Source organism: Pagrus pagrus (genome assembly GCF_965226575.1).
Source record: "Pagrus pagrus genome assembly, chromosome: 23".
Taxonomy (NCBI): Eukaryota; Metazoa; Chordata; class Actinopteri; order Spariformes; family Sparidae; genus Pagrus; species Pagrus pagrus.
This window is the reverse complement of record NC_140205.1, coordinates 9,974,988-9,992,035: the sequence shown is the minus strand read 5'-3', so window position 1 is coordinate 9,992,035 and position 17,048 is coordinate 9,974,988.

Here is a 17,048-nt window from a genome sequence, read left to right as displayed (position 1 = left end):
GTTATTTTCACTGCTGCTGTGTTTGTTGTGGTTGCTGTGCGTTGCTATACAACACAATTTTGTGGCACAGACATACACAGAACAGCACACAGCAGCAGACAAACACAGCTACATGTGCAGTCACACACATTCACAGAACGACCAATTGCATGATTGAATGAACACTGGTCTGTAATTACAGACTATGACAATATGTCTGCTGCTTTCTGTTTCTCAGACTCCCCCCATCTGTCCCCAAAGCCACTGACCCTTTGGCTTCTATGTAATGACCACTGAAACGGGTCATTCTGTCTTATTGACACAGCCATACACAGCCTGGACATTATGGCATGTCAGTACTGGGGATCACAGTTCCAACAGTAATGACTGCTGTTGTGGATCACTGTCCCAGTTAATGACCTCTGCTATGGGTTGAGGAAAAGGTCTGTCTTGCTGCCGGTGTCACTCTGTCCATCTGTCTGTCAGCAAAACTCTGGAGGTCACGGCCCAGTCTGGGAGACCCACTGACAATAACAGTGCCTGCAGTTATGAATGCTTTCATTCATTCGTTCATCCATACATGAAGAAAATCAGACACACACCACCCCGGTCGTGGGCCCCGTGTCCATTAGAGTGACATGGATGTTGACCCACCCCTCCTCACTCCCTCCAGCAATCCCACATACTCGGGGGGGGGGGGGATGGATCACGGCCCCTGGACTGTGTGATTCGCCAGGCGACAGATGGAGGGGACACATGGAGATGGGATGGAGAGACACACACTTATGCATGGCCTCAGTAAAGGGATCTATGTATTGTATATGCATATGTGTTCTTGTGTTATGGCCTGTATAGAAACATGGAAGATTTATACATTTGTCGCAAGTAAAACATGCTAGATATATAAAATTACAATATTCATATGTGGACGGACAAACAATGCGCTATACGGCATGTTTAAAACAGCTGTGCAGTCACGTTGTAAAACTGTATTATACTTGATACAAGCAGTCACACCACAAGCAAACTCAATGCCACCCTGCCATCTGGTTAGCTCTGAACAGTGCCAAAGACTGAGTGCTTATAGATTGAATTAAACGGTGATACTGTTGATTGGCTGGGCGTGACTGTGGGCAATCACAGACAAAGAAGCCAGGTTACCTTGAGCATTGTTAAATGTCAGGCCACCACAGATGCATAAAGATATCGATGAAAATAATTAAATATTCTTCTTGTCACTGAGAATGTGGCATGGCGTGATTAAAGAGTATAAAAGGGTTTGTTTTCCTCACCCTAATCCAAAATATTGCGACCAGTTTCATTAAACATGCCCTCCACACACCTATTAAGGCACACAAAAATAGTCTGTGTGTGAGACATTAAAGGTAAAATTACCCCCCAAAAAATCCCTTAAAACGGCACCTAGTCCTCTTCCCTTGTTAAAAATTAAGTTAAAGTTTACCTAATGGACATAAGATGTTTCTTAAGTTACTTCCCTAAGCTAAGTCCATTCTTAGTTTTTGGGCTCTGGAGGCTTCAGGTTTCCACATCACATTTTTGCATTTGACTTAAACATCCAACTGTAGAAACAAGAAGATAAAGCAAAAGCAAATACAAACTAAATGAATAGAAGCAATAACAAAGGTAAAATCACATTCACACAGTACAAACATAAGGAATAAAAGCAATAAAGGACAAAAAATAGTCATGAGGGATACATTTGACTTAAGGAAACAGGGGAAAACATATTTTGGGGGCATTTTGAGTGAACTGACCCTTTAAAATGAGCAGATTCCTCTGGTTTTAGAAGGGCTTGACATATCTGTGCTCTAACAGCTGGTAGCAGGAATGTTTGTCTTTCAGCTTTTCAGGAGTTTGTTTGGAAGCGTGTGCAGCATGTTCAACGTTATGAATATAAAATGCGATACTATTTCAGATTATTCCATTTTACTGAATTGAGTGGCCTCTATCCCCCGAAGGGTTTGATTTAGGAATGTTCTTTTGGTTCCAGAAACAAGGTTCCCACTTAAAGGTAGCATCTCTGCAAATGCTTGCATAGGTCCAGTGGGAGCAGAATTTTGATGAGGCTGAGGGGGGAGCATAATCTCCTCAACTTCATTGTTTTCCCATTTCTACATTATTTCCATGAAACACATGCATCTCGAGGCCCTGCTGAGAGATTGAATGTGGTGAATGTAATTCTGTCTGTGCTCCCCTGGGCGTCGCATAGGTGTTAGTGACTTGACTGACTTTAGCCTGCATGCCTAAGGCCCTGATGGGATCTTTGCCACCCATGTACCTCATAATCTCTCTGGAACAACACTGTCCCCGCAGCACAAAGTCTCTACCTGGCCACAGGAAAGGTTGTGTTTTGGTTTATGTTTTTGCATGTATTTGTCTGGCTGTCGTCCTAAGTTTATGTCTAATTCTCTCCGCCTGGTTGTATGATTGACTTCTGCCTTTCTCTCTCCCTCTTCCTACTCGTCCTCTCTCTCACATAAGACGATTGGATCGGTCAGTGTTTACAAGTCTGTCTCCATACATGGCAGCAAAAGCGGCCTCTAAGCATCTTCACACCCAATTATCTCCCTTCCTCAGGCACCTCGGACTGTCTGCACTTCCTCCGGTCCCCAAACATTCTTATTCAGTTTTATACTTACTAACACTTGCATCCATACACACACGCATTCACACAGATGGTGAGAATATTGTGGGAAATGTGATAAAAAAACAAGAGTGAACCAAGTTTATCTCTCTGGCTTTACATTTTTTTTAAATAATGTTTTCTAGTATTGTTTTTGCATTAGGTGGAAGGATAAACTACACTGGAGTCAATCTGAAGTCAGAAAGTTCTCTAACCTTTCACTGATTACTTACACCGTGCGAAAATTACAAAAACAACAACAGCAATCCACTAAGTATTATATCTGCACACTGGAATAACAGTATGATGTGCAAAGTGTGAGTGTAATACAGTGAGACAAATTTATTTATTTAATTGAATGCAATTGTAAGGAATAGAGTAGCAAATTATGAATAAATCAGAAATTTAGATGACAGCAGTGGCAGGTTATCGAAATTGTTTACAGAACAAAATAATGAAAAGAATAATAGTAGAATTCTACTAAACTTATGTAAGCAAAAATAACAACTTAGCACCAATCTCTTGTGAAATCATGGGGAAAATGTGGGTCTCCATGTTGTATGAGACTGGCATTTTGCTGTTGGATGATACAGGTGGCATTTGAGGTCACTGCTCTGCAGCGGGACGAGCCGGCTCGCTGGTTTTGGCTGAGATGGAGCAGTTCTCTCCTGGCTCTGAGGCTGGTCCCCATGGGTCATCGATGTTGGGCCTTTTCCTCAAACTTGGCTGGTCTTTAAGACTGCAGTCATGCTGATTAAACAGTCTTTTGTCTTGTTTACAGAGGCTCCAGACTAGGGGAGGGTTTCTCTGTGTCTTAGCACAGGAAGTTTGTCTGGCCAAAGTCTTTGTCTTAGGTTGAAGGCTAGAGGCTGAGCAGATGTGGTTCTCAATGGACATCATAGTCATGGTAATAGTAAGTTTAATTCTAGGTTCCTCTGATGCAAGTTTATGTTCTGAATACTTGTGTTATTGCTCTCCGAAAACCCATGTTCCTCATTTGTCTTAATAAGGCTTACACAAGTTCAATGAGTCCAAAGGGAGAAAGCACAAGGTTCTGTCTGATGTTTAACTCTAAAGTTTCATGTCTACCTTGTGAACCGTGATTTATTTTCTATTATTGTCGAGGTGAATGTGAAGTACCAAGGTCAGGTAGAAGAGGGAGGCCTGAAGGTGGAGGATAGCAGAGAGGCTCACCAGGCAATTATAACAAGATTAGGAGGAGATTTGAGATGTGAGAGATATTGTACTCGCATGCTTATGCACATAGGCAAACCAATCTCGCACTCTCCCACTCACTCTCCCACATGTAAACACAAAGCCCTATAATTTGCTTTGGCATATAGAAAAAAAGCATGCTGGTTATCTCTATAGAGGTGTAGTGCCACAGAAACCAGCCAGACAGTCGATATATGGACGATCTGACAGTTGTGACAGGTGAAGAAATGTCTCCACTCCTACTCCGTGTCCTGTACACAACAAGGCTGCGTGTTTGATGTTTTCCTCTGCCTCCCCCCTGGGCTCGCACTGGGCTGCTCTGAGAATCATTGCCTTGGGAAAATTTGGGAGGAAATTGGCTGAAATTAGAATACCTTTTATGGAAAAATGCGCAAAATCCTTGCAGCGATGGGAGTGCACAGAGAGGTGGCACCAAGCAGACGGAAAGAGACTTGTAGGTCACAGCACAGTCAAGTCAGTCAGAACAAGTCCCGTCTGAAGTTTGGTCAAGGCTTCTATGCACCGGGATGCATTGCGCATGAAAATGTATCCTTGTCTCTCATCTTTATACCTCAACATATAAGATTTATTAGGAAACTAATATGAGGCTGGGAACTGCTGTTGGTGTTTTATAATGTTTTATAATGACATTGATGAAGAATCTATATTTTTAATGTGAATTGGTCAAGTGTGACAAATACTGAATCTGCTTAATGTCAAAGGTCTGATTTCCATCAGTCAGATCTGATAGGTGCATCACTTTAGATTTAGAACGACTGTCTTTTTTGGAGATAATCCCTGCTACATTAATGATGTCTGTAATTGATTGTAAAATAGAAAAAAATAGCTGAAAAAGAAATCAAAGAAAGGCAATAATGAATCGGTTTCTACTCTGCAAGTGTCTGGATGGCCTGCAATAGTAGATAAAAAGAAAATGCTCAGAGAGAGAAGTGTCGCAGCTTGACCTTTTCACCTCAACTCCATTTTTCAGTGCTCATCACTTCTACAGCCCTGCTGCTGAAGCGTAGTATGCACACACTGCCAACATTTGCATTGAGAAATGGCTACATTAGCTCATATCTGCAACCTCACCAAGCCATTAGTCAATTAAAGGGTTAATGACATGTCACAGAAGAAGGTTCGGTCTTGGTTGGCACACACAACTTCCAGACGACCAACCTTTAATCTAACCCACTTAAATATGCATGAGCCCTCCCAGTGGGGCTTTAATGGCCCATAGTTCCTCCCCCCATCTAAACCTACACTCCCGACCCCCGTCTGACAAATGAGATAGTGCACCTTGAGTTACCAAGACAACACTTTGCTCAAGGTTCTGTGACATAGACCAATGAGGGAGGTACTAAAAATGTGTCTTGGCTGCTGTCAGCAAGCCTCTCCTGACCTCAGATTCATTACAATAAAACAGTGTTGGCTTCTGTGATGCCAGTATGTAAATATCACTGACACCTCTGCTATGGAAATGGATGCCCACTATAATGAGGAACTATGTCTTACTTCATGTTACCTGGTAATATTAACTGGTATAGTTTAGATTCCCTGACAGTCCAGCTCAGTGCCCTGACCTACTACACATCAGCTAATGTACGTACAGTATGTATTCCTGGTATGGTATGTGTATATACCCATGTTATACTGACACCAGTATTGACATTTTAGGGTTTGAAATTAATTGACAACAATGTAGAGTATGAGTGGACATTTCTTTTACATAAACACTTCAAATAACACACACAAAAAAAAAACTTTCAAGGCCAGCACCTATACTTTACCTTTATTTATTGTGTTTAGAGGATTGGCTTTAGGGTTTGAAAATATTGGTCTAAAATACATTAAACATCTAAGTACTTTAATCTCTATTGCATACCAGCCAACATACATACTATATCTGTCATAAGGCAGTGTCATTCGATAATACGGCACCTGACGCTCATCAGTGATTCACGTTTTCAGAGTAGAGATTGTCACATCTGTTGTTGGCTCTGTGTTGAGCATGTAGCCTCGCTTTGAATGGCAGACATTCTCTAGACACATGGAAATGCTTTTAAAGCGAAATCACAGCCTTTTCTCTGACTCAAAGTAGGCGGTTATTATTCTAAAAGTGTGCGGTTTGATTGAAAACCTACGGTCTATATTGATATGAATATAAAAGCCTGTTTCCTCCCTTCCTCCCGCCCTTACATACTCCTCCAGCCCTCCCTCTTCCATCTCATGTCCCTAATGACCTGAGTGCATACTGTTGTAAAGGCATTTCTCTGATTATTTCCGGATCAATTGTGAACATATGGATATCCTGAGCATGACAGATGCACGGCCACTCAGTTATTGTAAACACGCCAATAACATCGATGATGGGAGGCTAAACAGCAGAGGTCAGTTGGATTGGCTCTAAACATGTCAATAATGTTTATTTAAGAGACTGAAGTGGGCAGTACACAACTCACTGATCCGCCACAGATCCATTTCGAAGAATAGATGGAATCAATGTGCTAGTGAGCTTATGTAATTTGAGTATGAAGTGAGTGGTTTGCCCTTGCTTTTTTTCAATTTTCGCACTGACCTCACACAGATCCCCACTAGAATTATAATGGCAAAAAGTGGGATGGTAGCCGTGCGACAGTGTAGGGGACAAGTCTCATTGCACATGGGAAACAAGGTCATCCACTAACCTTCTGTCGAGCAGCAAAGCAAATACTCAAAGGCAAAGACCACCATTACCGGCTCCCCAAAGGGGGTATCAAGTCAATTCCCAGCGGGCACACATGCAAACACAAACACATAGAAGCCACACACAGACGGATGAGTTAGAGCTCTCCCTGTCTGACACACGCACAGTCACAGGCATGTCCACGCTCCCCTCAATCCCTCTGACCTCACCTCAATTAGCGGGAGACATCTTTGTTTGGGTTGCCGTGCCTAATTAGCATGGTTCACCGCAGAGCAAGTGCTCGGCGAAATTCATTTATCAAAGGGGCCTGGGACAATGCTTCATGTCACACCATTAGGATTGCAATCTCTCTCATCATCTCTCCCGCTCATTTCATGGAGCCATTTGACAGTTCTGAGCGAGGGGAATGAGGTAGGCAGGGGAGGGGAGGGGAAGGGGGAGAGCAGCATTATGGAGCGATGGACGGAAAGTAACAGCATGTAAAACAGAATGCTGGGGAGAGGATACATGTGGATGCTGAGCGAAACAGACAAATCGTGTTAGCGAGGAGGAGAGGGAAAGGACGAGGGAAAAATGAGTGACAAAAGTGGCAGATGGAAGAAGAGAGAGTTGAATAGATTTTGTGAAAGACAAATAAGTGAAGGGGAAAGGGAGAGAGAGAAGAAACACCTCAAGGGTATTCAAATTGAGGCCAGTTTGAGTCGGCACGGACAGACATGTGCATAGACGGTCCTGGCAGCGTGAATCTCTACCTATCACACCTTCCCCATGAGGACGCAGCTTAATGGGTCTTTGTATACACACACCGCCTATAGAGGCCACTGCAGCCTTCAACATGCATCAAATATTCAAAGCATCTTCTGTTCTCAAGACACACACACGGACACGCAGACACCCTCGCGCACAATTTTCTCACACCCTTTAAGCCATAAATGTCAATATAGAAAGCAACGCTGGCACGTCTCCCTCTCTCGCTCTCCGTCGCCGTCTGTCTCTGTTTTGCGCCCCCCCCCCCACCACCACCACCACCTTTTTAGTAAAGGGGAATTGTTTATCTGTATTGCTTGAGGATATTGTGAATCATTTTTCAAAACGTTATCATTTGTTATTTTTCACATGGTGTGCAAATTGATGCGTGGGTAAGAGATGGGGTGGGAGTGGGGGGGGGGGGGGGGTTAGGTGCTGAGGGAGACGACCATCAGACCATCAATCACGGCAAAGTAGCCCACAGTGACAAGTAGAAGGTCTCTGACATTTTTGACTGACTTGATTGATGTGTTTTTGAAGTGCGGGGGGAGCCGGTGTCAAACTTCCTTTCTGGCGTGGAGCAGATAGATCACACATCACACGGCGGTGCTCAGCGGGGATCAGTGATATACTTTTAAACAATGTGCATGGATTTACTTCACCAGTCAGGACTCCCTAATGAAAGAAAGCTTACAGTGCCATTAAAAAGAGCTTTCAAGTCAATAACTGCGGGGTCTAGGGTGATACATCCGTGTGAGTTATTGTCCTATTTAGTTGGCTTTTGGCAGCCTGTGCATTGTTTGATAAACTTTCACAAAGTGAACTTAGGTTTTAACTAAGTTGAGTTCATTGCATGCAATTATTTGCCTGATCTGGCCGCTAAATTGTGTCAACTTTGAGTGTTTCCCTTTTCATGTAATTGTCTGTCAAGCTCAAAGTGAAAGCAACCTGTTGTTGTAAGTGGGCGGTGTGTGGTTTCCCAGTTGAATCATAATGCCAGGTTTTCTCTCAGTTATGTGTCGCACTTTACTGCAGCAGAGAGACTCTATTGTACCACGGACGTGACACTCAAATCCTTTCAGCTGCTGTGCACCATTAACGCATACCCTACTTAGTCTGAGTTTGAAAGCTCTTCAGTGGCACCTTGAAGGTCAGTTGTAACTCCACATTCTTTTTTTCCTTCAGAGTTGTGTTGGCATTTCATTTTTTCTTGGTTTTAAGTGTGTTTGTCTATGCACTTCTCTCTTGCAAAGACAGAAGTAAATGTTGGGGATACATGAATTAAGTTGGGAAAGGTGGGAAGTAGGAGGATGTGAAAAAGAGTTTGGTGCTAGAGCCGGGGCTGAAATATAAAAAGATTGTTACTCAAACTCAACAGATGGAAAACAGCTTTATAATTTTTTTTTCTGGGGGTTGAATAACATTCAAAACATGCCGCATAAACAAAGTAAAATATGAATCACTATCACAATGACAAGGCAAACTTGAAAATGTCTATCACTGTCATTAAACATGGCAGGTTGTAGAGCCTGGGTAGAATGAAGGGTTATGACTGAGGGTACGTGACTGGAATTTATTCAGATGTACTGATGAATTTCACTATTTATTTCTTAAGGTAGTTTATATTAGAATTAATTGTTTCGGTGGGAATTCAGGGAGTATAATCAGCATTTAAACTAAAGCCGAAACTGGTCTCATTGTAAATATGTTAGTCATGCTTTGCTGAAGGCTTTCAGCTGACATGGAAATGTGTAAGCATGGATTAGGCCATTTTTCTACCAAAAACCCAATGAAACTCATTACAGCAGCGATTTGAGCAATCATCTTTGATGTGTGTCTCCCTATTGCCATTTCAGTTTTGTTTAAAAAGACTTAAGAAGTATGTGTTTTTTGGTGCTACTGCACACTGACTGCACAAGATTTTTGCAACATGGAACACAACACAACGAAATGCCTTACATAGTGAAATAGCAGCTTCTTCTTTGTTGTTTAATGGTGGTTGGCAATATGCGTTTAGGTGCTTCACTGCCACCTTCTTGATCGGCGGGGGTTAAAGTTCATGACATCATATCACACAAACTGGCCGTGGCATCACACTCCCTGAACACTCCTGGGGTTAGTCGCTGCTAGCCTGATTCTGAATGAGGCCTTAGCCCAGTTTTAACCCAGAAGTCTAGACTTCTCTAGACCAGGAAACCAGTGCTGACTGTCTTCACTTCGTCAGTGCACTCGCTGAATTGACTGTATCGCATATATTCATTATGCTTAATAGAAGAATGAGGGAAAAACAGGATGTTTCAGAGTCTGTAGCTTAAAATACTGCACTTTACAAGGTGTGAAAACCAGCACAGCATACCAGAGAATGAGTTTTCGTTTCCACTTAGTATGTGCCGTGAAGTTTTAAAAAAAGTGTAGAGTCTTTTTCTTTCTTCTCTCCTCTATTTCGTCGGGGTGCTCTATTTTCACACTGTTCTTTCTCTCAGCGCAAAGGGTGGTAGAGCAAGGTGACATTTGAAAAGTGCATTTCCCTCTCCGCTCCGTCAATCTGTTCTTTTCCCTTACAGACAGCCCCCTCCATCTGCACACCGCCATGGCATGCACACACAAACTCCACACACACACACACACACACACACACACACACACACACACACACACACACACACACACACACACACACACACACACACCTTCGCCCTGCCCACTGACAATGATGTCCCTGGTTACCACGGGGGCTGTGTGTGTTTGGTAGACCAGACTGCGACCTCGGGACCCCTAAATGACACTCGGGCTGGCTGCGGTGTGACCCTAGGGCCCATTACGAGTCAAACTCAACAACAGATCTGTCACATACACTCCTGTGACGAGCTGTTGGACATAATACTGTCACCTCCCGATGACAGGTTGTCAACACCTGTGTCAAGATGATCGATCAGCGATTGAGTCCCAAAACCTTGTCCTCCCGTTCGTTCTCCCCACTTTAGACCGATTAAAGCAGAGGTGCAGTCATTTATATTTCCTCACGCACAGACAGCAGGTCTGTTTATCTCCCCGGTGACAAAGTTTTGTTGCACGTTTGGAAGTTAATTGCTTGGCTCATTAGCTGCGTGTGTGTTTCTGTCTTGGAGCAGTGGGGGGACTTGATATTATCTTGTTATGGTGCAATGTTTTACAGTGGGAGTGGTGATCTCTCAACCTGAGGTATAAAACGGCCTGAGTGCTTCGGAAAGCCCGGTGTGATCTGTTCATTCTCCTCATTCATTTTTAATGGCCTTTGAAGAGAGCGCTTGTCTTCCATCACCAGCACCATTTTGGCAGCGAGGTAAACAGATGGATACTGACAGTGAGCGAGCGTCTCACAACAAGTGTCTCGCTCTGCCATATCTCCTCCTTGACAGAATACAGCAAGCCTTCACCCAGTCTTTCCCCCTGCAGGTAGCCGGTAAAATAAACACCAGACATTATGGGGATTTATGTAGCAGAGAACTGGAAGGAAATACCAGTATGAAGTTGAAGCTTTTCCACTGCAGTCACAAATAACAGGGCTCTACTATATTTTTGTTGCAGTCGGTGGTTTTTATTGCTGCAGCTGCCTTTTATAAAAGGTAGCTGGTTACAATCTTAAATGTTTAATAACCTCAAAAGAAACAACCTCCCTTCGCTGTCTCTGTGTGTGTTCCTGTTCTGTTTTACAAAAATTCAGTTATCATTTCAGTGACATTTGCTGGTAAAGACAGCCAGACGTAACATAGCCTCTTTTCATCCTGTCAGAGACAAGTGTAATAATCACTGCTGCAGCTACGCCATTGACAAATTGCTGTTATTGCGGCTTTAAATGCACACATAAACAACCGATTCATTAATCGCTTTTTCCGCTGATGGCTTTTGATCAGCAGAGAGAGATTGTGCTCAAGGACTTGTTGAAGGTCGCCGTGTGCAGATCTGTGATTGCTGTGTAAATCGATTATGGCAACACCTCCCTCCAAGGATGCTGTCAGGGAGCCAGGCAGCTCCGAGCAGGGCTTCAGAGCCAAGGGCCACGTTGAAGAGGGGAGATTATAAAACACTGCTGCATACATCTTAGACAAGCAGACAAGCATACAATTTACATACCAACACGCATACAATAAAGTGTGCCCACCCACTTCAGTTTATATCACGCAAGAGCAATGTAGTATAATCTAGACAAGCTGCAGTGTTTACTGCACTTCCTCAACAGCCCATTTTGATACTAGCGAACTGTTTCTGACTGACTTCAACAGGTAGTATGATGGGATGTTATCTGTGCAATCCACAGGAAATGCATGTTTTGGTAGATGTCCAATCCCAAAGGTCCCATATTGTAGAAAATTGTATTTCTTGTTTCTTCCTTCTTATGATTATGGAGCAAGTCTGGGTGCTATATAAATACTGTGAAAGTATCAAAAACTCAATCAACAGAGACACAGCCCCCATTTATTGTGATGTCACAACTAAACAGTCCCCGCCCTCAGCAATGTCTCCAGCATGGCCTTGGTTGCAAAAGCACCGACAGAGCTGATGCAGAAACACGGTTTGCTCAGACCTGTGAGAGCTGACCAGTCAGAGCTAACTTGGCTTTATGGGGGGGTTGCCAGAGCTTACAGACAGAGAATGTATAGAGGTGCTGTGGCAAAGGACTGTATAAGAAAAATTATGTTTTTTTTTAAGCATTTATAGCAACTGAAATGAGCACATTATGTGAGCTGTAAAGGCACATTATGCAGGATTTGTTGGATTCTGTTTATAAAAGGAAAATCAACAATGATCTTTAATATATATGAGTCAATACATAGTGTGGAGTATACCTTTAAACCTGCAAGTTTTAATGTTTACATTGAGTCACATAGCTGTGTGAAATGAAGCGGTCAGAAAACTGACACAATGTGTAGGCTACCTTTGTGTTGTTTTGTGGCCTATTGTAATGATCATAGCACTGAATGGTTGTGTCCCTTTCATCAATCCTTATGAGCAGCAGGTTACTGTAAACTTTGATAAACCCGTTGTATGCTATAGACGAGAAGGTAAGGGACTAGTCGGTTAAGAACGCTGAATATCCAGCAGAGGACCCAGATACTTTCCCTGGAGACTGATGGAGACCAAACAGAACAGAAAGGAGGGTGACAATTGGATTTATGTTAATCAGGAGATCAGAAGCACGAGTTGAAATACAAGCAAATATTGCTCTAATAGATGTGTAAGTATGCGTTTTTTTCTAATTCAAGTCATCATTACATCTTCTAATGTGACAACATGGCAGGGCTTTGATGTTTTTCTACCCACTAGTGCCTACTTATCAATTAACGCAGCTTTGATTTTCACTAATATGATATATATCCCCTTCCTGATCAGAAGCATGTTTGCTTAAAACATTGTAAAATCTGTTCTCTCCTACTTCTTGTTCCTTCCACCTGTTGGTGGCTGTGAATATGGGGCAGACAGAGATGTGTTTTGGGCCAAAAAAAGAGGGAACATTGATGGATCACTGCAATGTCCTGCCGACAGTCTGAGGACTACCCTGGCCAGGTGTACTCTGACGGTGTCCTGTCAGCGGCGGGCTACATTTGGAAAAAGAGACAGATATGAGGAGGGCGTTGAAAAGGGTGAGCGATGTAACGGGGATTGTGAAGGTAGAAAATGAGAGGCTGCTTGAAAGAGAGAGGCATTTAGAGGGACAACAAGAGCGACAGGTACAGAGAGGGGACGGGAACGAGAGCGGAGCCAGGTGAAGTTATGTTCAGTCTTCTGAGGAAGGATGTGGCTGTTTTGTCAGCTCCTACAGACTGAGGGTTATCTGTCTCCCCCAGCTGTGCCACCCAGCTGTCACACACTGCTATGCTCCACTCTGTCCTGGCATCCTGGCACATAGCTCCCTCTGCCCACCATTATCTGCCTGTGTGTGCGTGTACTCCACATTTGTCAGTCCATGCGGCTGAAGATTATTAGCATGGAAATGAGCAAGTTCAGGCTATGTATGCAGCATGAGCCAATATGAGAGTCTCTCCATGGCCCTTTCCCCCCATCTCCAAGACAGTTGAACATCACTTTCGCTAGCTTCCAACCTAAAGTCCTCCGCGTTCTTCTGTCTTTTAATTAATCAAGTCAGTCTGTACATGATGAAAGTTTCTTTTCAAGACAGTCTTGGAATCTCTCTGCAGTCATTTCCCAGTGGATGCCATGTGCCTCCTCTAGACACCAGACCAATCTGCAGTCCCCGCTGCCACTCTCACCACCCCAACCCCGCCGGGTAAGAGCCTCAATTACCCAGAGCATATCACCGCAAACAGCCACTTTGCAGCCAACCACCTGTGACTCGGACTGTGGGAAGCTTTGGCTGCTGCGTGGCTGTGTGTGGGGAGAACAGCCAAAGCCTTGGGCTGGCTAGCCAACCATTGATTAAGGGAATCAGTATTGATTAAGGGAGCAGGGGACATCTGGAATGGACCAATTTATGTCCCCACATCAATTATTCAAATGGCTGCCGCTGAATTGGATTAGAGGACGCTCTTTCTGCCATCGTTTCTACCCCTCTACAATCTGTACCCTCTCAGCAAGCTGTCGTCACAACTCTTCTGACAAGTCAGCCCCTTGAAATGCAAACTTTGAGTTGGCCACATGGACATTTCTTGCATACAAAACGGGTGCACTGGGACAATGCTAGGATGAGATTTATTTTTTTAGCTTCCATAGCCGGATGCAGGAGCACATTTTGTTGTCAGATTTGTTTCTCAGTTTGCCCTTCTGTCTCTGTGTTGACATCTTGAGGGCTTGAATGCAGAACAGAATGGCACAGCCTGGTAAAGTCTGGGCCAGAGGGTTATTCATATTCATAATGGTGGTGCTGGAGAAGCTGTGAAAACGTGCGCTGCTTTGTTCACGTATGGTGTGTGTGGTGTTTTTTGGGTGGAGGCGGGGGGTATTTGTGTTAATCTCTGTGTTGTTGTGCCTGGCGGGATTCTTCTTTGTGTATCATGCAGCAGTCGGCCCACAGGGACGGGCCAGCGCTGAGGCCAGCTGATGGGCTCCTGTCCATTGTAGACAGGCTAACATGGCAGGAATGAGGAGTGTGACTGAGCCAGGGACAGAAGCCCACAGGTGGCTGACTATGATAGAGGGCTGCCCTTTGTCTGCTGCCCCACTGGAGCAGCTCACAGAAACACTGATTCCTTTGACAAAGATTGATGAATGATTTTTTTATTCAGATGTAATCATAGACAGGGTCCGACTCGGTACTACACAGCTGAATGAAAATCACGTTTTTTGTTATTTTAATTTTATTTATATTGTTTTATTCAACAAGGCATTGTATAGGAGCAGTGATGCATTACATACACAACTCAATATATTCCCTTTCTTTTTCATGGCTGTAATGCATGCAGGAGGCCATTTTCTGTAGCTAATCCATTTTAGAGCTGCATGTAACAATTATTTTCAACATCAGTTAATCTGCGATCTATTTTCACCGTTAATTGATTAATCATTTCATGTATGAAACTTGTGAAAAATGCTAATCACAATTTCCTACAGCCAGTGACATCTTTAGATCGCTTCTTTTGTCCAGTTGAAAACCCGAGGACTCTTAATGAATGCTGAAGAGAAGCAGCAAATCCTTACATTTAGGAAGCTAGTTCCACTTTTTTGCCTGGAAAATGACTGAAATGATTCATCAGTTATCAAAATAGTTGGCAATTAATTTCAGCTATGCTGCTGTACTTCATTTAAGAACATGTCAGCTGAGCAGACGATAAGCATGACAGAAAATTAGGGGGGTCCAAATGTGATAAAGTGTATATTAATTACTTCAAATTCAGAGAGAAAAACTAAGAAATTATTTTTGATTGGCATTGCCTAATTTTACTGAGATACTAGAATGCCTGCACTCTTGTAAGTATGTTGATTACACTGTGTCTGTCATATAATTTTCATCACTCAGGTCTTTGGGTTAGGGTTACGGTTAATAGTGTTGGGGCCAGGGTTAGGTTAAGCCTAACCCTGAGTTAATACTAATGACATTCAGACTGTTAATTGTTTCAGCTGCTGAAAATATGTTTCTGTGCAGATGTAACAATATACCGTATCATTACACAGTGGCTACAAATGTGGAACAACTTGCGTCCATTTGTTTGTTTGTTTGTTGGTTTGTCAGCAGGACTACACAAAAACTACTGAATGGATCTCCACGAACCTTGGATGGAGGATGGGTCTCAGTCCAGAATAAAACTCATTTACTTTTGGTGCCGATCTGAATAAAGGGACGGATCCAGGAATTTTGTCTGACTTTCTTTAATATTGGACGTTATTCAACATTTTTGTTAATTTGTCAGGGACCAATGCATGGTTCCTGATGGAAAAAATGAGACATTTTTAGATGGCTGCTATGAGTGAGTGCAGTTTGATATAGATCCAAATAAAAATCTGGATCTAGCAGATTTTTGTGTGTTAACCCCCAGTATGTTTATTTGATATTGGATTGCCTTGATTTAATTAAAAAAGGGACTGTTTGGCCTTGGCAGAGGTATGCGCTCTGCTGTGTGCCATTCAAATTTTCAGTGTAGTTGTATAGGTCATCATGAGTGCTTTGTAATGGTCTACAGCAGTAAAGTGTACTCCTGTCACAGTATGGAGCCAAATCAATTACAGTCTGAGAACCATTTCCTCTTCCTGCAGCTTAAACATATTTCCATGTTTATGCAGCAGAGGGATTTTTAGAGTCGTACCTGTCTGTTCACAGCTATAATCCATTATCAACAGGGGGAAAAAAACATGGTGGACATGTAAGCAGACAATAAAGTAATAATAAATTCAATGTACTTCTCAACCAAATAATCAATTTGCTGTGTTGTATAGGTTCACACAGCTCTGGTAATTCGTGTTTCGGTGAGAGTGTATGGTGTCGGAGCCCGGGGAGCAAATGTGCCGTTTAGAAGGAATTGCATGGTTGTTATTGATTAGGGTTAGAGCTGAAATGGGGGAGAAGATTTGTGGAGCCCATAAAGGAGGGACTTCAGAGCATGTAGTGAGTGTGAGTGTGTGTGTGTATGTGTGTTTGTGTGTGTACGTATGGCAAGAAGTAGGGTTGTGTAAGATCAATGGTAATGTTTAGCAAAACAGGAAGTGTCTCGACCGGTACCGTCCTCCTGATTTATCAGGTGGTGGGGGTCAAGGGGCGTTGCAGATGGAGAGGAGGTTCCAGAGATGTAGTTTGGTAACAATCACACATCACAATGTGAGCATAAACTCACTCGTCATCTTGAGCAGATTCACCTAATCTTAGCTTCATGTGGAGAAGCAGGAAGAGCCAAGAGGCATTATCGCACACTTGTTTACGTTTATTGATTGACTCCAGCAGACTAACACGACTTGTCTCAGCTTCAAGGTTCCTTCAGCGTTCAAAGCGATTGTTGTGAAACCTTTCGACAGACTCAGACTTGTATCTCCATTCTCCATCTGTAGTGTTTCTGGCTGTATGATTGAGCCTGTCTGATTTCTTTGCTTCCAGCATCAACACAAATGTTTACTAAGATGGAGCAGACGGAGGAGAATGGACCAATATTGGTAATTGCTCCCATCTGCTTGCGTGCAGTTGTCAATATCTCCTGTCAACCGGTGTCCAAGCTGCACTCCACATCGTCAATCCATCCATCCAACCATCACGCCAGTCAGGCAGTCAACGCGGCAGCCGGTTATTACCTCACACAAAATCAAAATCTCAGGCAAAACCTGATTTAAGCGAGAACAGAGATCATCCCGAGATCATAA